Genomic DNA, 26,564 nt, shown 5'->3' on the forward strand with positions numbered 1-26,564 from the left:
ACAAAAATGCTATACGGAGGCTATGCCTAATCAGGAACCAATATTCTCAATAATAAGGACAGAAAGTAACTACATTGCAGCATCATTATGAAGAACAATTACAGCCCATTTGATGGACAAATGTTACCTTAATTAGAACCATAAAATATACAAAACATAACACTCTTAAACCATGAAAACTTACAATCGGTATATTGACTATAGTTACAATCCAACATTTTTAGCAAAGTATAAATTGTTGTTTTCGAACAGAGAAATCAAAAGATTCTGATTTGCATGGGCTAGATAATTCATTTTGGTTTTTATATTATTAAGTTCTTAAATTGTTATTAGAGTTGAGCCTAGCATTCCAGCATCGGAGAATATGAATTTGTAGACGAAGGAAGATGCGATTGAGACATAGTAAAAAATATGTATTTGAAAATACTTAAGAAAACTTTAAAGTACTTCAAGATGGCAAGTTACATATCATTTTTAACATCAGTCTGTCAAGAGATAATATAAACCAGTAGGGAAAAGTCAAAAGTTGTGCGAGGTCAACTATATTATAACCTACACCACTATGTATATTTAGTAGAGTTCTCGTAACAAATGACTTTATTTCATGTATATCATACCACCTATCAACACTTGGCTTTAGATCAGATATAATTTGGTTTCAGAGGGAACTAATATAGGGGAGGCATAACCAATTCTGAATCGATTTTCAATAAATTTGACGGAGACATTTTAATCTTTTATACCAAATAGCTAAACCCGGTGCGCTTCGCTACCCCTTTTGATATTTTATGCATTCAAAAATAATAAAACAAATTCAAAAATTTAAAAAAAAAGTTGCTATTGTAATACTTTACTGCGTAAACAAACAAATACCTCGGTTTACCAACGCATGAACAGGCCAGGAACAGCTGACCATGAGAAAAGGAGGAATATGCCAAATTTAGTCTGCATACATGAACGGTTTGTCTTTCCGATTTATGCCAAGCGTGCAGGAAACTGCAATCTTTTGAAGTTGAGTGGCAGTTCTGTTGCAATTAGAGAATTCGAGGTAGCAACATACTTGTATACTTTTTTTACTGTTAGCCCAATACCATAATCCAATCTGAGCCGATCATCATATCCCAACCTGAACCGATTTCAATATAATTTGACAAAATTTACTTTTACACCAAATTACGCCACACCTTCTATATTTCATTGATGTTGGAGATACATACCGTGCTTGGTGCATCAAATATGTAAAATCGACTGAGAATATATATGGAGCTATATCCAAAACGTAAGCGATTTATTTTCTGATCAAACTCCGTCACTCATTCCAAATTTCATCGAAATAGAACATACATATCGTATTTGGTGCACCAAATAAACGAAATCGGTCGAAGATATATATGCAAGCTATATCCAAATCTGAACCGATTCGAATATAATTTGACAAATATATTTTTGTACAAAATTTAGTTACTCATGACAAATTTCATTGGAATCGAATATACATATCGTGTTTGGTACATTAAATAAATTAAATCGATTGAAAATATATATTGGAGCTATATCCAAATCTGTACCGATTTCACTATAATTTGACAAATGTATGTTCGTTTAAAATTACGTTACACACTTATTGAAATTGATACATAGCGTATTTAGTGCATCAAATACATGAAATCGGCGGAAAATATGTATGGGAGCTACATCCAAATCTGAACTGATTTCCATATAATTTGGCAAATTTATTTTTGTTTTAAATTCCGTTGCGCATTCCAAATGTGGAGACTGTAATCGATCAATAGATGTGTGCATACAAAACCTAAATTTTTGGGAGGTTACTGCGCTTCTGATGCAATATTTCCAGTTCCAAGTGGAATTTAAACAAGTTAAAAAGCAGTAAGTTCGGCCGGGCGGAACTTTGAATACCCTCCACCATTTGGAACGAATTTGGAAATTTAAAAAAAAAAATAAAATCCTTAACAAATTCTGTTACAATTTTAAAAATGCTGAAGATAATAGTTATATTGGGGTGTATACGACGTGGACCTACATAGGCATTGTTTGTCATAAGCCATTACCATATTTAAATTCGAAACTTGAAATAAACGGTGAATAATGTAGCTAAAATCATCAAAATATCGTATATAGGGAGGTACCGTTATATCGGAGCTGTGCGAAGACAGGGCCAGCATAGTCAATTTTCTGTCACATTACGAACTTCAAATACGACATCTCAAACAATTTAGGTGAGTATTGTACCTAGAATCATCAAACGTGGACCTGCACAGACAATTTTCTGTCATAGGCTGTAGTATCCGTTAGGAACTTCAAATTTGAAGCAATTTCGGTTAATAATGTTGCTAAAATCATCAAAATATCAAATATAGGGAGGTACCGTTATATGGGGGCTATATGAAAACGTGGCCCTACATGGCCCATTTGCTGGCAAAATAAACATGTGTGCAAAATTTTAGCCTTCTATCTCAATTCGTTCGAAAGATAGCGTGATTACAACAGACAGACGGACATCGCTAAATCGACTTAGAATTTTACGCTGATCAAGAATATGTATACTTTGTTGGGTCTGACATGAGTATTTCGAGGAGTTACAAACGGAATGAAAAAGTTAATATACCCTCCATAGTATGGTGGAGGGTATAAAAACGGCTTGATTTTTACCAAAAAAGTATAAACAAGTAACAAAGCAGTAAGTTCGGCCGTGCCGAACTTTGAATACCTTCCACCATTTAGAACTAATTTCAAAATTTTCGAAAAAGATAACATTCGCCAAAAATTCTGTTAATATTTTAGGCATTGTTTGTCACAAGCCATTACTGTTGGTAATTAGATTGTTGTAACGGATGTTACATTGTATTGGCAACTCGATCTTAACATCGAATACGACTCTGCAACCCAATCGCATATTTGTTTTATCCTAATTCCTTTTTAGCTTTACATTGCCTTATGTTTTCTACTACTGTTTAGTTCAATAAACGAATTCACTGAATACGGTCGTGTGTTTTATTCTAACGAAAGTTTTAGTTTCAACAAAGGCCACGCGTTATACTGTGAGAAAAATATTGATTAAGTATATTGTTTTTATAAAAAAAAAAGAAAAAAGAAAATGAATTCAGTAGCTAACGTGGAAAAATTGGACAGTGAGAATTATACAACATGGTCCATACAAATGAAAAGTTTGCTGATAACTTTGGATATGTGGAATGTGATTCAGGAACAGTGTCCAACGGATGAATCCAAAAAGGCCAATTGGATAGCAATTGATCAAAAGGCTCTGGCAGTGATTAATTTAAGTGTGAAGCCGAGTGAGTTAATAAACATTAAAGATTGCACAACTGCCAAGGGTGCATGGAACACTTTGTGTGGACTGTACAAGGCCAACACGGCATGTAGAAAAGTAAATCTCTTTAAAAGATTGGTACGTTTCAAAATTAGCTCTGGTCAACGGCTGTCATCACAAATCGGAGAATTCCGAGGCATAATAGACGACCTGAAAAGTATTGGTTTGGAGTTGAACGACGATTTTGTTGCTGTATTGCTGCTGTGCGCTCTACCAGAAGAGATGGAAAATTTTGTTGTTGCTGTCGAGAGCAGAGACGAGTTGCCTGGTATAGAGCAGCTCATTTCAAAAGTTCTTGAGGAGGAACGTCGACAAGGCGACAAGAACGGTGGTGAGGACAAGGTGTTTTCGGCAAACGAGAGAAATAAACACGACAAGCGTAATCGGAGCAACAAATTCGGGGGAAAAAATAACAACGCAAAGGCTGAGAAAGACTTTAAGCGCAGCAACGTTAAATGCTACAAATGTGGACAGCTAGGCCACATTCGTGCTCAGTGCAAGAAAAGCAATGATGAGTCGGTTGCGTCGGCGTTTAATGCTGTTGACAAAAATGTAAGCAACAGCGCATGGATTTTGGACAGCGGTGCTTCATCACATATGAGCAGTCGCAGAGAATATTTTCAAGAATTTGAGCAAAAGAGACAAACAATTTTGTTGGCTGACGGAGACGAAGTGTACTCAGAGGGAAGAGGAACGGTCGTTATGAAAACGAAATATATGAAAATAGCCCTGATGAATGTTTTGTTTGTTCCCTCTCTACACTCAAATTTTTTGTCTATTAGCAAATTTATCGAGGCTGGTCATACGGTACATTTTGCAAAATTCGGTGCGACTATCATGAGCAAGGCAAATAGAAAAATGATGTATGCGTCAAAGAAGAACGGTATATTTTTTGCAGAGTACGAAAAAGTAAACACGGCTGAGTGTTTGAATAAGGTCGGAGAGGGAGGTGATTTTGAGAGGTGGCATTCTCGTTTCGGTCATCTTAATAGCAGAGATTTGAATTCTCTGAGCAGCAAGGGTATGGTCAGGGGGCTGGATTTAAAAATGCCCAAAGATCTTAAATGTATGACCTGTGCTGTTGGTAAAATTTCAACGAAATCTTTCCCTTCGTACTCTCAAGTAAATACAAAGGCGGTTCTGGAATTGGTACACACTGACTTGTGTGGGCCTTTTAGAGTTCGCTCTCAAGGTGGTGCTTTGTATTTAATGACAATCACGGATGACTATTCCAGATTTATATTTACTTATTTTTTGAAAAATAAATGTGATGCCTTTGAGGTTTTCAAACTTTTTACTGCGATGGCGGAGAAGCAGAGTGGCCGCAAATTGATGAAAGTGAGAAGCGATAATGGAAAAGAGTACTTAAACAGTCGTTTCAAAGAATTCTTCGGAAAAAACGGAGTGCTACACCAGACGACCATCAGTCACACGCCACAGCAGAACGGCGTGGCAGAGCGCGCAAACAGAACGTTGATCGAAATGGCTCGGTGTATGCTGCATGAATCGGGTCTGCCGCCGAGTTTATGGGCAGAGGCTGTCAACACAGCTGCATACATTAGAAACAGAAGCCCAACGAAAGTTTTAGGAGAGGTAACACCGTATGAAAAATGGTACAGCAAAAAACCGTCGGTTGCGCATTTTAAGACGTTTGGCTGCGACGCTGTAGTCTTGCAGAAACAACGCACTGGAGGAAAATTAGAACCGAAGGGAGTAAAAATGAAGTTTGTCGGTTACGAAAATTTTTCGAAGGGGTATCGTTTATTCAACTCGGAGAGAAGAGAGATCGTCAAGGCAAGAGACGTTATATTTTTTGAGAGCTCATTCGAGAATGCGGAGAGCACTAGCAAAACCGTCGATGAGTTGAATGTAAATATTTTCTACCCCGTAAACGAAATTGATGTTGGCGATGCTAGCAATGACGTAGCAACAGACGATGTACAGCAAGACGACAACTTCGAAACGGCAAGCGAAGAAGAAACACAATATGAGAGTGAAACCGAAATAGAGCAAAGCGATGCTGGCGGTACACAGAGTAACGAAACTCAATTGAAAAGAGGACGGGGAAGACCAAAATTAATAAGAACTAAAATGAAAGGACGCCCGAGAAAAGTGTACGTAACAGACAGAGAATTACTCAATACCATCGTAGAAGACCCTCAAACGCTGAAAGAGGCATTGAAGTCAGACGAGGCTGATGAGTGGAAAAAAGCCATGAATGCCGAATATCAGTCGATAATAAAGAACAAAACATGGGATTTGGTTGACAGGCCAAAATCTGGAAATATTATTGGTTCGAAATGGGTGTTTTCCATAAAAAGAAGAGCTGACGGAACGGTGGAGAGATATAAGGCGAGGTAGGTAGCACAGGGGTGTTCCCAGCGATATCAAGTGGACTACCATGAAACATTTGCGCCTGTGGTACGTCACTCAACCATTCGAATTGTTTTGGCTTTGGCTGTTCAGCATGAGTTGTTGATTCATCATATCGACATAGTGGCAGCGTACTTAAACGGCGACCTCGAGGATGACGTTTACATGGAGCAACCACCAATGTTTAAAGATCCCAACAATGAGAGGAAAGTATGCAAATTGAAAAAAGCATTGTATGGTTTGCGTCAGGCAGGTAGAGAGTGGAATAGAAAAGTAACGGAAATTATTCTCTCAATGAATTTTCAACGATGCCAAACGGACAACTGTGTTTACTTTCAAAGGGACGGTGACTGCATTGTTATAATTGCTCTATCCTGGTGGTAAGATCACTTACACTAAAAATGGTAAGAATGTTTTCTGTTTTACAGATGCTGATTGGGGATGCGACTCATGCGACCGCAGGTCATTCTCTGGGTTTGTTATGTTCCTAACAAACGGTGCAGTAGCATGGGAGTCCCGTAAGCAATCTGTAGTCGCACTTAGTTCAATGGAGGCTGAGTACGTGGCTCTATGTCAAGGGGCCAAGGAAGTAATTTTCACGAGAAGTCTGCTTCGTGAAATGGGTTTTGCTGAATATGTTCAAGAACCTACGAGTATTTACTGCGACAACCAAGGGGCAAATTTTATGGTCAGAAATCCGGCTGTACATAAACGCAGTAAACACATTGACATAAAATACCACTACATAAGAGACAAATACAACGAAGGTTCTGTTGATGTGGAATATATACCTTCAGAGGAGAACGCAGCTGACATATTCACAAAAGTCTTGATGAAGCAGAAACATGTTGTGGCATGTGAACTTTTGAAATTAGAATTGTAATTGGAATTTTATTACATTGGAATTAATTTTGAATTTGAATTGAGGAATTTTAAAGTAAATTGAAATGAATTTTTGTAAATGCATTTGGGTTGAGCCGGGATATGTTGGTAATTAGATTATTGTAACGGATGTTACATTGTATTGGCAACTCGATCTTAACATCGAATACGACTCTGCAACCCAATCGCATATTTGTTTTATCCTAATTCCTTTTTAGCTTTACATTGTCTTATGTTTTCTACTACTGTTTAGTTCAATAAACGAATTCACTGAATACGGTCGTGTGTTTTATTCTAACGAAAGTTTTAGTTTCAACAATTACCATATTCAAATTCGAAACTTGAAATAAGCGGTGAATAATGTAGCCAAAATCATCAAAATACCGTACCGTATATATATAAATACCGTATACGAAGACCTGTACCTGTATAGACATGTTTCTGTCACAGGCTGTAGCTTTCACTACGAACTTCAAATACGTCATCTCAAACAATTTCCTAAAATCGTGAAAATACCCAATATAGGGAGGTACTGATATATGGGGCCTATACGAAGACCTGGAGCTGCGTAGGCAATTTTCTGTCACAGACTATAGTTCCCATTACGAACTCTAAATACGTAATGTGAAACTACTACGCTGAATAATGACGCTAAAATCACAAAATACCGGATATCGGGAGGTACCGTTATATGGGGGCTATACGAAGACGTGGACCTGCATAGACAATTTTCTGCCCTAGGCCGTAGTATCTATTTCGAACTTCAAACACCAAATTTGAAACAATTCCGGTGAATTATGTCGCGAAAATCATCCAAATATCGAATATAGGGAGGTACCGTTATATGGGGGCTATACAAAGACGTGACTTGTAAAGACAATTTTCTGTCTCAGGCTGTAGTATCCATTGCGAACTTCAAATGCCAAATATGAAAGAATAATGTCGCTAAAATCATAAAAATACCGAATATAGGGAGGTACCGTTATATGGAGGCTATATGAAAACGTGGACCTACATGGCCCATTTGCGAACTTAACCTGCCTACTGGCAAAATGAATATGTGTGCAAAATGTTAGCCTTCTATCTCAATTCGTTCGAAAGATATGGTGATTACAACAGACGGACGGACATGGCTAAATCGTCTTAGAATTTTACGCTGATCCAGAATGTATATACTTTTTGGGTCTAAGATAATTATTTTGATGAGTTACAAACGGAATGACAAAATGAATATTCCCTCCATAGTATGGTGGCGGGTATAAAAATGTATAAAGCCTATGTTACTTTCAGGCAATTTTGTAGTATACTCAGAAATTTTCAGGAAAATCTGTTCGGCTGTTTTCCAGTCCATAAAATACAAACAAACAAACAAACATTTTCCTCTTATAAAGATATAGATAACATTGCTATAGAGTGCATGATATCACTTCGAGAAGGATTATATTAATAAAATATATATCGGAGCCGAATTCCACAAAAAAGGGAAACGTACGTGCCGAAATTCACTCCGTTTGGGCTGATATTAGTTTTTATTTGCACAATAAACCTGAAATCGAATTAAGGATATATATGGGAGCTACACTCAAATCTTAGCCACTCGAATCTTATCTTAGTCATAACTGGTTCTAGCTGCTGTGGCGGAACATAGTATGTAAAAGTCCACATTTTCGTATAGCCCCCACATAATTGTACCTCCGGATATTCAGCTATATAGGGTTAAATGAAAACGTGAGCCTACATAGCGTATTACTCATTACTCCCAACGCCAAGTTTAAGATTATTATGTTGAAAAATGTTTATTTTGAGATCTTACAAACGGAATGACGAACATAATAAACCATCTATCCATAGTGGAGATTATAAAAATATTTGTGTCTGAGAATTTTTTTTGTCGATTTTCCCCGTTGAGACCAATTAAGATTAAAAACGGTGTCACTTTTGCCCATTATAGGCTTTTCTTTATATCCATTCACACCATTCATCCTCCATTCAAACCATTTGAGATTGTGGCCCAAAGTCTACAACAATAATTCAAATTTCGTACTTAAAGTTCGTAATGGGTACTACAGCCTATGACAAAAAATCGTATGTAGGTTCAAGTTTTCGTACATTACCTATGTAACGATACATGCCGATGTTCAGTATTTTGATGATTTTAGCGACATTATTCACCAGAATTGTTTCAAATTTGATATTTGTAGTTCGAATGGGTACTACAGCTTATGACAAAAAATAAATCGTAAGCAGGTCCACGTCTTCGTATAGTCTCCATATAACAGTTTTCATTTAAGTGGTTGTCTCCGGAGGTTTTTTTTTTGAAAATTTTCAAGTTCCTTCCAAATGGTGGAGGTATTTTACTTGTTTCAAATATAATTGATCAAGATCCTTGCGCCAAAGCTTATGACACCTCTTTGATAATAATGTTGTCATAGTCTGAACTCTATCCGAGATTTATCGTTAAATAAAAGAGTACTGTGAGGTAGGTAGCTCACCCAACAGTTGAACTACCTTTAAGTTTTGATGTCCACTTTTTAGCACAGTTTTCCTTCCAATTTCGAAATTGAATATTTAAATTGGTTAATAGAACCCATGGTAGAAGAATATAGGTCAATGAAAATTGTCAAAAAATATCAAACAATTCCAGCAAAAAAAAAAAATATTTTTAAATATTTTCTTATACCGTATTTTCTTATGCCGTATATGCGAATGACGTATGGCCGGTATAACAAACTAGACAAATTTAAATACTTTTTAATTCAAAAAATGTAATTCCAAATTAGTTTTGATTGTTGTTTTTACAAAAACCACAATAAATGGATGGAGCTTGACCATTTTGCAACAACAATACTATGTTATCCCGAACAAACAAGCCAACATTGTTCCCATATATCAGTACCTCCAGATATTCGGTATTTTGATGATTTTTGCCACATTTTTTCACAGATTTGTCAGAAAAAAAAAATATTCACTGCCGAATTAGAAATGATGTATGATATACATATTGTATCTGGTCCAGGTCTTCGGTATTTTGATGATTTTGATTATTGACCTAAATGGTTTCAGATTTCATATTTGCACTACAACCTGTGACAGAAAACTGCCTATGCTGGTGCAATTCTTCGTACAGGTCCCATATGTCGGTACCACAATATATTCGGTATTTTGATGGTATTACCTTCATTACTCACCGGAATTATACAAAATTTGGTATTTGAAGTAATGACTCTATAGTAACTTCCAAATAGAAATAAACATTCATGGCAAAAATTGTAATAGATGTTTACATACCGTCGGTGTTGGATATTTTAAATAGCCTGAACTTATTTTTCAGCTATATAATAGCCCAAGTGAAAACTCCGCTCAATTGTTGGTATTGTAAAGAGCTAAGCAACATTTCCATTCAAATGAGCTGTAATTTGGAATTTGTATTTCCAACGTTTAGAATACCGTACTGCGTGGTATTTAGTTTGTCCACCTCATAATTGAGAGCAGAATGATTTCAGAATAGTCAAAGATAATTATTCTTTTACAGCCATCACCGTAAGATGGGAATTATTTTTTGCCATTTAAATTGTGCGTTGGGGACCACATAAAGTCCATATTTTTCATCATAGTAAAATTCAATGACGATTAAACAAATATTCGTTTCCGTGTTACTTTCTAATATATTTCATATAGACGTACATCCCAAATCTACGTTCCTAATCAATATTCTCATGAGGGTTACAAATTCAATAGAATATAATTTTATTTCTGACCACACATTGGTTGGGAAAGTGGACTTGGAGGTACACATAATGTGGGGACCATACTTAAATAATTGATGAATGTGGTCAAGACCATGATCGGCCCTACTCCGAAAACTTAAAATTGTATGCGAAGAGATTTTCTACCCCCTTAGAAACAATGATGTGAAGTAAGGGCCAACAAATTAAAAAAAAAAAAAATATATATATATATATATATATATATATATATATATATATATATATATATATATATATATATATATATATATATATATATAATTATATACTAGCTGGCCCGGTCCGCGTTGCCGGCCCGTACTTTTAGTCTTTAAAGCATAATAAATCACAGATCTGACTTATGTAGGCGGCACAATTTTGATTATAAGTAATGACTCCATTATAATTACTCCAATTTTGATTATAAGTAATGACTTGACTATGAGTAATGACTCCATGACTAAATATAAATTAATATTCATGGCAAAAATTATAATTACCGTCGGTTTTAGATATTTTGAATAGCCTGATCTTATTTTTCAGCTATAGGCTTTAATTTGAGTGTTAAATACCTATATGATAAAGAACATCTATAATAGCCCCATGTGAAAATTCAGCTCAATTTTTGATATTGTAAAAAGCATTCAAATGAGCTATAATTTGAAATTTGTATTTCCAACGTTTAAAATCCCGTACTGCGTGGTATTCAGTTTTTTCCACCTCATACTTGAAGGCAGAATGTTGTCAGAATAGCCAAAAAAAAATTACTCTTTTGCTCCGATTACCGTAAGATGGGCATTAATTGTTTGTCATTTAAATTGTGCGGTGGAGATCCAATAAAGTTACTTTATAATCATGTTTCTGCCACAATTTCCGACTGAATGAGTCCCAGATTGACATTTCGGAGTTTATTTCATATAGACGTACATCCCAAATCTACGTTCCCAACCAATATTCTCTTGGGGGTTACAAATTCAATAGAATACCAAATTTTCTTTTGTAACCACACATTGGTTGGGAAAGTGGACTTGGGGGGTATACTAATGTGGGGACTATACTTAAATAAATTCCTATGAGGATAATTATCTGTAGGATGATTTTCTACCCCAAGGTTTTTTACCCCAGGTAGCCTCAAGACTAAGATGCGCACTTTTCCGAAAAATAAAAATTTATAATAAGAGGTTTTCTTCCCCCTTAGAAACAAAGATGTCAAATAAAAAAAAATGAAAAAAGTGGCCAAGACCTCGAAAATACCTTAAATCATATGATGGTGATACCAAAACGTGATAATTTTTTGCAAAGATGGTTTCTTCTTAAATTATCAACATAAGCTAAAATTAGTACGAAAAATGTGGTTAAAATGTAGAATATACTTGAAATCGGGTTGTTCCGTTATCAGGGGTTATGATCCATATCATGACCTGCCAAAGCGATTAAAGGTATCTTGAATGTTTAGGTAGAATTTCTATTTTGCGTTCTTTATAATCGGTATTTGACTGATTGCAGTCCCAATGTATTTTGCATTTTGTGTTCTCATTTGACAATTTATTGTCATATGAAAGAAGCAGGTCCACTTTTTGAAATTAACTCCACAATGCTTCTTCGGTCATTTTTGTTTGTTTAAATGTGTTCGCATCTTCCAGCTGAAGCGCGATGTAGTTCCTGGAGTAGAAAGCATTTAACATCGTATTAGCGCCCTCATTTCATTTTTAATATTATTCATTCAGAATTCAAAACCAATAAAAAAATGTACACTTCAATATAGAAAACAGAAAAAGAATCTTCAACTGGTTCGCTGATTTTTTGCGGCAAATTTTTACAGGTCCTTATTTTGAAATTCGATTCCATTGAAAAATTGTCGATTTTTCCCGATTTTAGAATTTTCATATAAAGCGACAACGGATAAAATTGTTATTTATAGATTTCATGTATTTATTTGGTATTACGAATAAATACATAAAATCTATAAATAACAGTTTTATCCGTTGTGGCTTTATACTACCCAAAAAAAACCTACACATCATATTAGAATTCAAAAAAAAAAAAAAAACACTACAAATGTACATTCGAAAATAGTAAGTCAAAATGGAAAAAAAATATGCAATATAAAACATTACTATTGTACATTTTAAAAGTCAAAATAAAAATGTTCAAATTTCACATTTTTAAGCGATTTTTTTGGATTTTATTCTTTTCTGCCAAGAGGCAATTCCGAATTTGTCTAAATCGTTAAAATCAGACCAGCGGTCTTAATGTTATAAGCGTAGTAACTAACACAGCTTTATTTTACATATAGAGAAATAGATTCTAAAGTAGGCGCGTTCCTCAGCCCCTAAATAAGTACTTAGGGTTGGATGGAAAGCCAACAACATCTCGTGTAATAATTCTCAAACCGATATCTTCACTATTTTGGCAAATATAAAGATTTTAGATAAATCATAATAGTGGGTGTAAAAGGAGACGTGGTCAATATTTTTTTCTTTAAAAACCTAACTCGGGGTATGACGAACGTTTGTACAAAAAATTATGCAAATCGGCCCAGCTGTTTTCAACTGATTCCGTTACCAACAAACAACAATTGATATATATACAAATATATATATATATATATATATATATATATATATATATATATATATATATATATATATATATATATATATATATATATATATATATATATATATATGTGTGTGTAATGTTTTGAACACATAAGAGTGTTCAGAGATGTATATATATATATATATATATATATACATATATATATATATATATATATATATATATATATATATATATATATATATATATATATATATATATATCTGAACACTCTTATGTGTTCAAAACATTACACAGAATGTCAAGCCTGAAGCAACCGAAGTAGCTATACGATATATTAGCAAACCCAAAAGATGCAATCCTTTTAGTGATGGCGAAACGTGTGGAACAAGGATCCACGAAGGATACAGCCACTGTAAATGAAAGTAAACCCAAGACCAGAGTTGACTATCTCTAGCACAACTTGCCATTCATAAGGCTACAACAGTACCAGTGCATTTAAAGGCTCCAAATGTCAGAGAACAACGTAAAAATTTTATAAAAATGCCCATTCATGTTATGCTTCAGCTTAAAATGCACCGAGGTTACGTTGCTGTTGCGATTCAGTCCCAGGTATTACGAGAAGAGAATGCTTTCATAATGTTTATCACCAAAGGTACAAGGTAAATGTTTTGAATGTGCTGCCACAAATATTGATGGCGCTCTAATTGTTGCAGAAGATTTCAACTCTCGAGCAGTTGAATGAGGCACACAAATGATGGCAAGATTAGGTCTTGTAGTCTCAAATATTGGATGTGTTCAAACGTTTAGAGGGCAAGGGACTGGGACCATTGCAGACATAGCACCCGGTCCTGCAGGTATTCCAACAGAGGTCCTCAAAGAGCTGGCTGAGCTACGCCGAAGCAAACTATTAAATTTGTATAACCATTGCCCCGTCATCGTACAGGCCAATGTGCATGCTAAATAGTGTTGGAAATCTATTCGAGAGACTCTTGCCTTACGTGTTTTCGCTGTTCAGTAAAAAAATATTTACAGTAGGCCGGTAGTCAATAGCTTAAAGTGACAGATGCCACACACCCATGGAAACTTTCAAATCCCCGAGTACCTCATGAGAGTAAAAAGAAGCTAACTAAGTGGATGAGTACTTAAATACAATACACGCTTGGTCATCAGAAAGACCCAGATAACATCAGGAGGTGCGTAGGGTCCAATCCTAGGACCCGACCTTCGGAACATCAGGGAAAAGCATCTTCATTCAGACATAAAAATCCATAATGTAACTCGGTATAAGACTCGACAGTTTAGAAGGCTACCGCTATTGAGGCACCTGCCCAGCAAGATGAGGCATGTAACAGCAGTCTACTGTAAGATTTGAAATTTAGCCCAGAAGGAGACTCAGTAAGGAGAGGACACAGAAACTGCTGAAAACGCGCTGAGAGTGGCATCTGCATACTGCGCAGTCTCAGGAATTTCCTTAAATATTTTTTTAAGCATGAAAAAACCGATTTCCTACGTTTAGAAGTAAAACTGCAAACAGGTGCAATTTCAATGCCGAATATACAGGCATGTCACTAGAACGTATTTTTATTTCGTATTTAGCTTCCTCAGAAAACGTAAAACGCATTTTTTTCGGTTTGAAACCATTTTTGTTTTTGCAAGTGAAATTGTATTTTATAGGAAACTTGTAACTTTAAAACACTTTTATATTATAATATTGTCCTAATGACAAACACACAATTAAATTTACATTTTTTATTTTTTTATTTAAAATAATTAGCAAATTTTAATGGTTTCTCTATTGACAAAGCCAATTATTGTTAACAAGGCTTTGCCACATTTTTTTTCTTGAAAACAACTTATTTCTTCAAACAAATATAACTCAATCGATGGACAGATGGACGGACGGACATGCATAAATCGACGCAGAATGTGATTCTATACAGTTAGTATGGATCGAACTCGCTTTCTTCTCTATGTTCAAACAAATGCACAACGACATAATATCCTGGCCGCAGTATGGTGTAGGGTAGGTAGTAAGTCAAATGAAGAAATTTCATACATTATCATAGAAATCTTATTTCCAAATTCCAGAATTCCTTCTCTATCTGTTCACCCAATTTAGTACACATAAGTACAAATATCCATAACAACAGTGTAAAGTAGAATAGTGTCCAATCTCCCTCTTCGATTGTCAACTCTATTCAGTTTTTGGTGAGAAAAGAAACACGACCGCTTCGTTAGGGTGCTATTTCAATTCTGATTTTATTTTTAAAATATGTTCCTTACGTAATACTGAAACTAATCTAACTTAACCTAGTCGCAGCCCCACAATTGTTCCTATCTATTATTAGATTTAAAAGGAAACTTTACATGGCTGCGTGACCCTTCATTCAAGTGATCTTGGCTACCTACTGGCGCATCAATATCTGTGTGTGTGGGTTATGACCTTTATTATCCTACACATTTTCGTTTGCGACAGCGCACAAGATCACTGAATTGTACACATGTGATATTTTATGACCACTGGGAAATTGACAATTTTGAAATATTTATTTTTAATGGTTAGATTTTCCCAGCGCCTCAGCCGCACTCAAAAGTATGTACAAACTATTTTGTACATTCTCCCGGGCGGCTTAATATGTATATTTTAGTGGACTGTATTTGAATATGATATAAAATATATTTAGATATATAGCTTTGAAAATGATTATATTATATAAATTATCCTAGGTAACCGCTTGCAGGAAACGGCTCCACTTTTCTATCCAGTCTCTCTCGCCAATACCACCACCCTTATTTATAAATCTTTGGCGACTTGTGATTCGGTAGTTGCTGCCATCATCCAAGGAGTCATTTTTTCTTAAGGCATCCAAGGTTAAGTCATTGCTGATGTACTTTATACGCGGTTGCTTCAATGAGGATTCCCGGTGTTTGTTATTATTAACATTCTGTTGTTGTTGTTGTAGCAGCTCATACATCCGTGTTCGTTCTTTTCCATTTTCTGACTCAGTTCAATCAGGTTCTGCCTCTAAGTCCAGTCTCAAAAAGGATGCAACCTGTATGGGTTGTGTCCATAACGAGACTGGAGTTAGGTGAGTAAGCTTGGCTGGGCAGCGAAATAGGTGCAGCGTGTCATGTGGGCCTGTGTCACATGCTGGGCAGATGTTCTGCACGTCGCCGTTAATCCGGGCCCAGTAGGAATTTAGGCGGCTGCACCATCCGGATCGTAATTGTGCCAAGACTACTCGGGTTTGTCGGGGCAGCTCTCGTTCTTCAGCTGCGATGGGAGGGGGATGGTCTCCTAGCACAGTATTCACTCTATATCCTTCAATGGCTTCTGAGACCGCATTAGAGTGAATACTATTCAGTCCCGCTTGATAGGCCTGTTGATCTAGAGGCTCTCTCTTATACCTCTGTACCTCTCTCTCTAGGACATGAAAGTCTTTCCTAACGTGCCTGGGCGGAGGTTGCCTATCCACAAGATGGTGATTTGGATGGCTTTGTCTATAACACCCAAGCAGGTATTGCATTGACAGCATTTTGTTATGCTGTCGCACCGGTAAGACCTTCGCCTCCTCATGTAGGTGATCAACAGGTGTCATGAGAAGGCACCCTGTTGCGGTTCTAAGGGCGGCATTCTGGCAGGACTGCACATTTTTCCACTGCGTAGCACTGACGTTGGCGGACCACACCGGAGCCGCATAATTTACCACAGACCGGCCTATCGCGTTGTAAGAGGTCAACAAGGTTTCCTTATCAGCTCCCCAAGTACTGCCGGTCAGAGACTTGAGAACCTTGTTCCTACTTCTAATCTTGTCGCAGATAGCTGTGGAATGCGCGGACGACTTAAAAAGGCTATCGAATGCGACCCCTAATACCTTGGGGTAGTTGGTGGTCGGAATAATTGCACCATTGACCTGCACATTCAAAGATAGCCCCATCTCCGCAGTCCATGTGGTGAAAAGTGTGGCCGTCGACTTAGTGGCGGATATCTTCATATTCCTCGCAGTGAAAAAAGCGGTAAGATCAACAAGGTAAGCGTTTAACCGATCGCAAATGTCATCAATAATGGGTCCGGACGCCACGAGCGTACAATCATCTGCGTACGTTATAATCTCTATGCCGTCTGGAGGGCGTGGAATGTCAGAAAGGTAGAGGTTAAACAGTTCCGGAGATATCACCCCACCTTGGGGAACTCCCTGTTTAACTCTACGGATGCTCGACTTCTTGTTTCTGAATTCCACGTACGACTGGCGTCCACACATGTAGTTTACTATCCAACGTTTCAAACTTGGCCGGAGGGTGGTGCGCTCAATGTCCTCGAACAGTGTGGCATGATTGACTGTATCAAAGGCTTTTGATAAATCAAGTGCCACCATAACTGTTCTATCGCACGGCCTGTTCTGGTTGAGACCTCTACTGACATGTGTGGAAATGGCGTGTAAAGCTGTTGTTGTGCTATGCAATTTCCGGAATCCGTGTTGATGATCGGCTACTGGGAAACACTCTCTTATGCTGGGGAGGAGTAAAGCCTCAAGCGTCTTTGCTACTGGTGACAAAAGTGATATCGGCCTGTATGAATCACTTTTGCTGGTATCCTTGCCTGGCTTCAGTAGCGGGACCACCCTGCCTATTTTCAAGGCATCGGGAACTACTAGGGTGGCTAACGACAGATTGAGAAGCTTTGTAAGATACTCAACTCCTGGTTCATCCAGTTGCTTCAACATCACCATTGAGATTCCGTCAGGACCAAGCGCTTTGGATGACTTTGCGCTTCTGATGACCTGTGCAACATCTGCCAACGTAAATTGTGGTGGTACCTCCTCGGCTGGAAGGGATCGTACACGGCGTAGGATCCTTCTCTTCGCCCTGTCACTCTCGGGGTGCTCTACAAACTGCCGGTTAAAATAACACGCGCACCTCTTCGGATCTGTCACTTCTACGCCGTTGAATGAGACAGATGTCCGATCGTCCTTTTTCCCAGGGTTCGAGAGCGACTTAACCGTTGCCCACAATTTACTCGTTCCGGTACCGATGTTGCAATGCTTCAGATGTTCTAACCACTTTTTCCGCTTATGCTCACCTACTAACCTGTTTACCTCCAGAGTAAGTTCCCTGACTCTGGGGTTATTAGGGTTAGTACGGCGAAGCTCATCTCGCTCGTTTGCTAATCCCGCTGCCTCTGCTGGGAAATTTGGTCTTATTTCAGGTATTCGACCAGCAGGTATATAGCGAGCGGCTGCAGCTTTGATGATGTCCCGGAAACACCTATCCGCTTACCTGAACATCAGATGGGTTGGGCAGTTCTCTGAAGCGGCGATTGGTGTACTCTCTGAATTCTTGCCAATTAGCTTTCCCGTGGTTAAGGAAAGTGCGGCGTTCAGAGTCAATGAAGTCGGGTGGTCTGTTGATGGCGATAATAATGGGGAGGTGGTCTGAGCCTAGAGAAATGACTGATTGCCAAGTTACGTCATTCGTCAGACCTGGGGACACGATGGATATGTCCGGAGAGCTATGGAGCTATCAATTTGCTCAGCCAGCGCCATGCCTCTCTGGTCATTACCTAGGACGGAATGCCATAATTCATGATGAGCATTGAAATCCCCTAGCACCAGACGGTTATTGCCTACCAGTAGTGACGGCGGAATGTACACGTTGAGCACCTCTACCTCGGCGGTTCCACACTTGACCGCTACCCCCATACATTCCATGTACGGGTCACTAGAGTCAAGCTCAGGCGAGATAGGTCTGTACTGGACAGAGTGGTGCAATAGGAACGCTAATCCTCCACCTCCACCTCTGGAGCGATCCTTTCTCAGTACGTTGTATCCATCACAACTTTGAAGCCTGCAGGTGGTACTCAGCTTCGTTTCCTGGATCGCTGCGACCTTGATGTTCTTCCGACTCATAAAGCTTACAATTTCGTTGATCTTACCTCTGAGACCATCACAATTAAATTGGAGAAATGATGCATTATCCGGAACCTGAACAGCAATGTGTGGCGTCAACTGCTGCGTAGATTGCTGTTGAGGAGATTGCGGGGGAGTCTCATATTGCGACGACGATGAGGACGCCGAAGATGAAGACTCACTGGGGTCTACATTGACGCAGCAGGAAGCAATGTAGTCCCTATCGCTATACTCCTGTATCCGGTTTAGGCCGGAACAATTTCGGAAATGCACCCACTCCATGCATCCGTTGCATCTCACCGAAACCGATCTGTGGTGGATGCGATTACGACAAACGGAGCAGAACCATGGTCCGGGGTTGGTCTCGATCCCGGCTCGGACCAAGAGAATACGGAGCAAACATTCCGGGTAATGTTGCTCCCACATCAGAAAAATGGACGAACACGAACATGTATTTGCTGGGTTGACGGCCACTGGTCGGAGAAATATGCCTCCGAGTCAATCCGGTACATAGAACCGGCCGCCGTGGGATTGATTAACATTCTGTGGAACCGGAGGTTGTTTCGGCAGCTATGTAATAATCACTTTCTTCACTTTGCCTGGCTTATCTTCTTCGAAGTTTTCTGAGCCTCCTGAATTATTACAGTTCTCTGCCATATGCTTACATGGATTATGGCAATTGGGCTCCACTACAAAAATGTTTTCGAATTCTTGCAGCGATGCATCGATATAAGTTGGCTTTCTTTCTTTGTCATCGGATGCTTCGAGTTTTGCCACCATGACTTGTAACTTTCTATTTTGCTGTTCCAGATCTTGTATTTGCTTATTCAGGTCATGCCGTTGCTTCTCAGACTCTTCTCTAATGGTCAGTAGGTCATTTTCAAAATTAGCGACCAAGGACTTTGCCAATTCTTGAAGCCTTATTGTGGTATCATTCGCTTCTTTCAGGCCATCTTCTAGTAGTTTGATTCTAGTTGTTGACTCGGCCAATTGTAATTTCATGCTACGGCTTTTCTCTTCCTGGGCTTCATCGTTGTTGTCCATATTTTTACCATTTTCCTCTAAGTGACGACTTGCCGGCGGGAACATGTTCATTTCCTCAAAATCTTGAGCGGCCACAAAAACGCACCAGTCACACTCGCAATCATGTGAATAAAACAGCCAATATCTTCGGGCCATCTCGAGAGTCTGCCGGTCACGTATATACCATTGTTACCATGTTATATCACCCTTTGCCTCTTTTCCACAGCTTGTTGTCTGTGAGGGCCTCTGCTTTGTTGTCAGCCCAAAGTTGGGAAATACAATTTTCGCACACTCCTCAGCCTCCATTGCTACTTCCTCCGGACTAAGGAAATAGAACTCACATTCGAGGCTCAAGCCATCTGGTGGTTTTAAGCACTCCTCTATTTCAGCCGAATTTCCATCCCACTTGCGGCCTCGTGTTCTCGTGGCCATTAGTTTATTCGCTAGCACGAGGGATTTATCTACTGCTGCAGAACTTTCCTGGATTCTCTGAGGAATGTTCTTCTTAAAACTTGTCAACTTTTGTTGTAGAACGTAGTAGGCGTTTTCTACCAGAATTTTGTATCGATTCACGTTCTGTATATTTTTAAATTGGCTTGCTGATGCCAATGTCGTGCAGAAATAATCTGCCAAAACTAGGAAACTTTTCTCTTGATCCATATTTTTTTTTTGCTTTCGGGTGTCTTTTGAATTTTAACGTGGGACAATTTGATGTCCTCTTTTCAAACTAATATATATGTATATTTTTTTTTATTGGGACTTTTGTTGTCCTCTTTTCACTTTGTTTTTGCTCCTATGGCTTTTTTATTTATTTGCCCCTATGGCTTTTTTATTTTATTTTGCCACTATGGCTTTTTTGTTTATTTAGTCCTTCGGCTATTTTTAAAATGCCCCTATGGTCTTACATTTAAAATGCCTCAACGGACTTCTTTACTAGAATAGCTACATTTACTTGTAGAGAGTCTCTTACCACTGGTGGGGGAAAACTCCTACAATTTTCTCTTTTGTGGTCGCTAGTTCTTTTCACTTTATAAAAAAGTGAAGGCTCGATTGACCAATTGTAAGAGGGCGAGAAAAGAATACGACCGAATGGTTTGGTTGCTATTTCAATTCTGTTTTAGATCCTGCTCGGAGGAACAATGTTTTTAATGATAAGAATAGAGTCCAATCTCCCTCTTCGATTGTCAACTCTATTCTGTGTTCGGTGAGAAAAGAAACACGACCGCTTCGTTAGGTTGTCAGTTCAATTCTGATTTTATTTTTAAAATATGTTCCTTACGTAATACTGAAACTAATCTAACTAAACCTAGTCGCAGCCACACAATTGTTCCTATCTATTATTAGATTAAAAAGGAAACATTACATGGCTGCGTGTCCCTTCATTCAAGTGATCTTGGCTACCTACTGGCGCATCGATATCTGTGTGTGTGGGTTATGACCTTTATTATCCCACTCATTTTCGTATGCGACAGCGCACAAGATCACTGAATTGTACACATGTGATATTTTATGACCACTGGGAAATTGACAATTTTGAAATATTTATTTTTAATGGTTAGATTTTCACAGCGCCTCAGCCGCACTCAAAAGTATGTACAAAATATTTTGTACAAACAGAAATTTTTTTCCCCAATTTCAAGATTCCAGGCTTATCATTTCACCCAAATTCAAAAACTCAGTATTATTTAGGTAGGTCACTGCAAGTAATCGATTTTAATTCTTTTTATTTGCCTAGCTTATCATGCCAAATGTGTGTGTTCTTTTCCATCATATAACCAGTAAAGAAAGTCGTAAAGTCGGGCGGGGCCGACTTTTTGATACCCTACACCACTTTGCTAATTTAGTAGAGGTCCATATAATAATTAAAAGTTTTTATGGGAGAATTCAATCATGCACACTATGATTATACCCTCAGCCATATGGCTACAGAGGGTATATATCATTTGATACGGTCAAAACGTGCCTAGTCGAAATAACGGTTTTAGACCCTAGGTCTCTTTGGACCAAATCCGTTTCAGAACATTTGGAGTCGATCTAGCGATGTCTGTCCGTCCGTCCGTCCGTCTGTCTGGCTGGTGCGCACGATAACTCTTGAAGGGAGTATCCGATTTGGTCCAAACTTGATACATGGTAATATTTTTGTCAAACTTAGATCGAGTTCGGAGATGGGCAATATCGGTCCACTCCTTCTGGTACCTCCCCCACAAAAGGTCGAAATTTTCATAAAAATTATTTTTTGCACAGAAAGAGAAGCGATAAACCGATTTTGCCCCAACTTTGTCTTCAAATTTCACACATGCCAATATTTATGTTAGCCCAAGGTCTGATGTTAAGATGTAATATATCGGTCCATTCCTTCTGGTACCTCCCCCACAAATGGTCGAAATTTTAACAAATATATATTTTTTGCACAGAAAGAGAAACGATAAACCGATTTTGCCCCAACTTTGCAAATCTTAATATTTGCGTCAGTGTTAGGTCAAGTGTAAAAATGGACAATATCGGTCCACTCCTTCTGGTACCTCCCCCACAAAGGGTCGAAATTTTAAATAAATACAACTCTCATAAAATGTGATGGAAGACTCCGATTGTCTTCAAATTTCACACATCTTAATATTTATATTAACCCAAGGTCTGGTGTTAAGATATATCGGTCCACTCCTTCTGGTACCTCCCACACAAATGATCAAGATTTTCAAAAAAATAAAATATATAAAAAAAATATTTTCTGCACAGAAAGAGTCTCGATAATCCGATTTTGTTCCAACTTTGCAGATCCTGATATTTACATCAGTTCTAGGTCAGGTGCAAAAATGGATAACATAGGTCCACTCCATCAAGTACCTCCCCCACAAAAGGTCGAAATTTTGAATATTCATCACGCTCTTAAAACACTTGAACACGATTCCATTCTAAAGAATCCGAAATAAACATCCAGTTCTCTTCATATTACACACGTCCCATTATTTCTACTAACTCAAGATCTGGTGTGAAGATGGGATATATCGGTCCACTCCTTCTGGTACCTCCCCCACAAAAGGTCAAAATTATGAGTATCCATGAAGTTCATGAAACGCAAAATTATCATCCGATTCTATTCAAACTAGGATGCTGTATTTTATCTGTATTAGATGAAGTGTGAAAATGGAATACTTCGGTCCGCTGTATCTGTTACCTGACGCATATTTCCATTTTCCGAAAAGGTGCACATACCTCATATAAAGTACAAGAAGTAGTCGATATAGTCCAAATCTGTCACGTTCGTAACTCAAGGCTGAGGGTATACATCTGTCGGCAAAACCGACTGATACTATTTTACTTGTTATAATTACAATTTAAAATTCAAAGGACTAAATATGCCGAAGCATTTGCATCTTTTAAATACGGACTTGTATTGCCCATTTGGTGCAAAATTAGTTTTAAATCAAATAAGGATATATATTGGAGCTATATCCAAATCTGAACCGATTTCGATAAAATTTGGCAAAGATATTTCTGAGCTGTATTTGATATATTTCCCTGAATATCTTGTTACGGAGTGCATATTACGGCTGTGGGTAACAAATACAACAAATCGGAAGAACAATATATGTGGGAGCTATAGCTAGATCTGAATCGATCTTCACCAAATTTCCCATGCTAGTTTCCAGACCCAATTCGGTCGTAAGTGCCAAATTCCATCCCATTTGGGCAAATATTAGACGTTTGGTGTACAATAAAAAGTAAATCGGTCGAAGTTATATATGGGAGCTATATTCAAATCTGAACCGATCTCTATAAAATTTAGCAAATGTATTTCTGAGCTGTATTTGATATATTTTCCCAAATATTGTTGTTACAGAGTGCCTATTACGGCTGCAGAGGACAAAAATAACAAATCGTATGAACAATATATGTATATGGGAGCTATAGCTATATCTGAACCGATTTCGATCAAATTTGGCATACTTATTTTCAGGCCTAATTTGGTTGGATGTGCATAGCATTCCATACTATTCGGGCTGATATTACACGTTTGGTGCATAATAAAAGGCAAATCGGACGAAGATATATATGGAAGCTATATCTAATTTTTTACCGATTATCTCCAATTTCAATAGGGTTCGTCCATGGGCCAAACAAATGTTGTTTGGAAAATTTCATCGCAATCGGATAATAAATGCGACCTGCACTTTGTTCACAAGAATACATGGGCAGACGGACGGACGGACAGACAGACGGACTGACATGCATAAATCAACTCAGAAAGTGATACTATGGAGATCCTCAAAAGTAAGTATGGGTCTATCTCGCTTCCTACTCCATGTTACAAACAAAAGCAGAAATACATAATACCCTTACCACTATGTGGTGTAGGGTATAATATACAATCCGACCGTAATTCAATTTGCAAATTTCAGTATACTATTTTAATTGGTTCACCAAGATTCCAATTGTTTATCTTTATATATATATATCTATATTCGTTCTTAATGTTACCATATTGAATATATATATATATAGCTGAACCCGGTGCGCTTCGCTACCCCTTTTGATTTTATATGCATTCAAAATTTTATTTACGAACATATGTTATTGCACTAATTTAATGCGTTAATAAACAAAATCATTAAAAAAGTAGTAACATGACATGCATACACGAAGGATTTGTCCTTTGGATTTATTTATTTCATAGCAAATACCAAGAGTGCCATTTCTATTGCAATTAGTGAATTCGAGATAGCAACATACTTCGCCGTAATAAGCGTATTTCAAATAAATTGTTGTGTTGTGTTCTTATTAAAATCATATCCCAATCTGATCCGATTTAAATATAATTTAAAAAAAATTACTTTTACACCAAACTCCGCCACACCTTTCATATTTCATTGAAATTTGTGCGTCAAATATGTGAAATCGGCCGAGAATATATATATGGGAGCTATATCCAAATCTTCACTAATTTCCAATTAATTTATCACATTTATTATTATAACCAAATTCCGCCACACATTCTGAATTTCATTGGAATCGGTCATATATATCGTGTTTGGTGCATAATATGTATGAAATCGGCCGAAATATATATGTTAGCTATATCCAAACCTCAACTGATTTCAATATAATTTGGCAATTTTTTCTGATGCCAGATTTTGTCTCTCTCGCTTTGGGTGCATCAAATATGTCAAATCGGCTGAGTATATAAATGGGAGCTATAATCACATCTGAGCGTATTTGAATATAATTTGTCAAATTTATTTTTGTACCAAATTTAGCCACTCATGCCGAATTTCGTTGGAATCGGAAATACGTATCGTGTTTTGTGCATCAAATATATGAAATCGGCGGAAAATATATATGGGAGCTATATCCAAATCTGAACCGATTTTAATATAACTTGACTAATTTATTTTCTAATCAAAATCCCGTTACATATTCCAAATTTCTTTGGAATCGAACATACATATCGTGTATGGTGCATAAAATACATGAAATCGGTCGAAAATATATATGAGAGCTATATCCAAATCTGAACCGATTATAATATAATTTGACAAATGTATATTTGTTTTAATTTCCGCTACACATTCCAAATTTCATTGAAATTAGAGATACATAGCGTGTTTGGTGCATCAAATACAAGAAATCGGTCGAAAATATATATGGAAGCTATATCCAAATCTGAACCGATTTCAATTTAATTTGACAAATTCATTTTGGCTCCCAATTCCGTTACTTATTTTAAATTTAATTACAATTGGAAATACATGTCGTGTTTGTTCCACCAAATACATGAAATCGGCCGAAAATGTATATGGGAGCTATATCCAAATCTGAACCGATTTCAATATAATTTGGGAAATCAATTTTTTAGATAAAATCTATCACACGTTTCAAATTTCATTGAAATTGGGGATACATAGCGTGTTTGGTGCATCAAATGCTTGAAATCGGCCGAAAATATATATGGGAGCTATATCCAAATCAGAACCGATTTCAATATAATTCGACAAATTTGTTTTCGGATTATATCCCGTCACACATTCCAAATTTCATTGGAATCGAACATTCATATTGTGTTTGAGGCATCAAATGAACGAGATCGGTCGAAAATATATATGGGAGCTATATCTAAATCTGAACCGATTACAATATAATTTGGCAAACTTATTTTTGTTCCAAATTCCGTTACGTATTCCAAATTTGGAGACTGTATCTTCAACCAATCAATAGATATGTGCACATAAAATCTAAATTTTTGGGAGGTACCTCCGATTCTGATGCTATATCTCCAGTTCCAAGTGGAAATTCAAAAATGTATATAGCCTATGTTATTTTCAGGCGATGTTGCAGTATATATGGAAATTTTCAGGAAAATCTATTCAGCGGTTTTCGAGTCCATAAATTACAAACAAACAAGCAAACAAACAAACAAACATACAAACATTTTCCTCTTTTATAGATATATATATATATATATATATATATATATATATATATATATATATATATTTTCAATACGGTAACATTAAGAACAAATATAGATATATATATAAAGATAAACAATTGGAATCTTGGTGAACCAATTAAAATAGTATGCTGAAATTTGCAAATTGAATTACGGTCGGATTGTACATTATACCCTACACCACATAGTGGTAAGGGTATTAAGGAACTAGGACTAAGGAAATAGAACTCACATTCGAGGCTCAAGCCATCTGGTGGTTTTAAGCACTCCTC

At 37.3% G+C, this 26,564-nt stretch overlaps 1 protein-coding gene across 5 annotated transcripts in view; it reads right to left on the reverse strand.

The window, feature by feature from the left end:
- LOC101888096 (paired box protein Pax-6) overlaps positions 1-26,564 on the reverse strand; it is a 217,730-nt gene that overhangs the window by 107,327 nt on the left and 83,839 nt on the right. The window lies entirely within an intron of this gene.

This window comes from Musca domestica, unplaced genomic scaffold, assembly GCF_030504385.1.
Source record: "Musca domestica strain aabys unplaced genomic scaffold, Musca_domestica.polishedcontigs.V.1.1 9, whole genome shotgun sequence".
NCBI lineage: Eukaryota > Metazoa > Arthropoda > Insecta > Diptera > Muscidae > Musca > Musca domestica.